Source organism: Zalophus californianus, chromosome 3 (genome assembly GCF_009762305.2).
Source record: "Zalophus californianus isolate mZalCal1 chromosome 3, mZalCal1.pri.v2, whole genome shotgun sequence".
Lineage (NCBI taxonomy): Eukaryota > Metazoa > Chordata > Mammalia > Carnivora > Otariidae > Zalophus > Zalophus californianus.
The window spans coordinates 195784382-195785443 of NC_045597.1; positions in this window are offsets into that span (position 1 = coordinate 195784382).

The window sequence follows — 1062 nt, forward strand, 5'->3', positions numbered from 1 at the left end:
TCTCTGTCACACACAGTCACGTCACGTCACCTTCTGTGGTAATGTGGGTGGTGTCCCTGGTGCGGAGCCTGGGTGAGGCGGGGGAGGGAAGCAGGGCAGGGCAGGAGAAGCTGCGTGAGGTGCAAGCCCAGCCAAAGCCCAGCCATAGCCCTGCCCCAAGGAGCTTGGGAGCACCCAGCCTGTCCTTGGTGCCAGCCACCCCTGAGAGGCACCGCCCTGCAGGTGTATTCGTCTAGGGCCTGTCTCCTTGATGTTCTCAGCAGGGTGAAGCTCAGAGCCCTTAGCAGCCACCACTCACAGCCACTAGGTGTGCCTGTGGGAGTGTAATCTCAACAGCTGGGTGTGCCTGGCACCGAGGCCATCTACTACACAAGTCTGCTTGTTTGTTTTTGATTTTGTCTTTTACTAACTGAAGCTTGTCTTTTGGAATCCATAAAAAAAATTTTAAATATTTTGTATAGAAATCTTTCTTAAAAATGGGTGTACACTCTTTTTTTAAAATTTCTGAGATACTTATTTATGAACTTATAAATCTGGGTCTTTTTAATTTTTTATTGAAGAACAGTTGACACACATAGTGATCCAACAGCTCTATATTTTATGCCGTGATGTACACTCTTTGAGCCCCCAAGTGAAGTATAATGAATACAATCCATTCTTCTCTTGGCATGTGAGAATCACCATGAGCATTAATTTATAATGATTATACTGAAAATCAAAGCCTTCGTGTATGACAATGATACTGACATTCTAGGGGGCCAAGCAAGCTTGCTTCTGAATTACCCGTTTAGATATTTATAAGATTTTTTTGTACCTTTTTTCACCCATATTTCACGTAACAGTTCTTGTTGCTCTTGGAATAGCTACCTCTGTATTACTTAATCCCTCTTTTCCCCCATGTTTTATCTTTTATGTTTATAATAAAAGCAAATGGTCTATCCAGTGAGATAGGTTGTGCATGAATTGCATAAATGCAAAGATTTTTGTAACCTCATATACCAACTCCAGTCCCATGCCTGTGCCTTTTAACTTTATGTTTCTCCTCTTCTGTGGGCCGCCAAC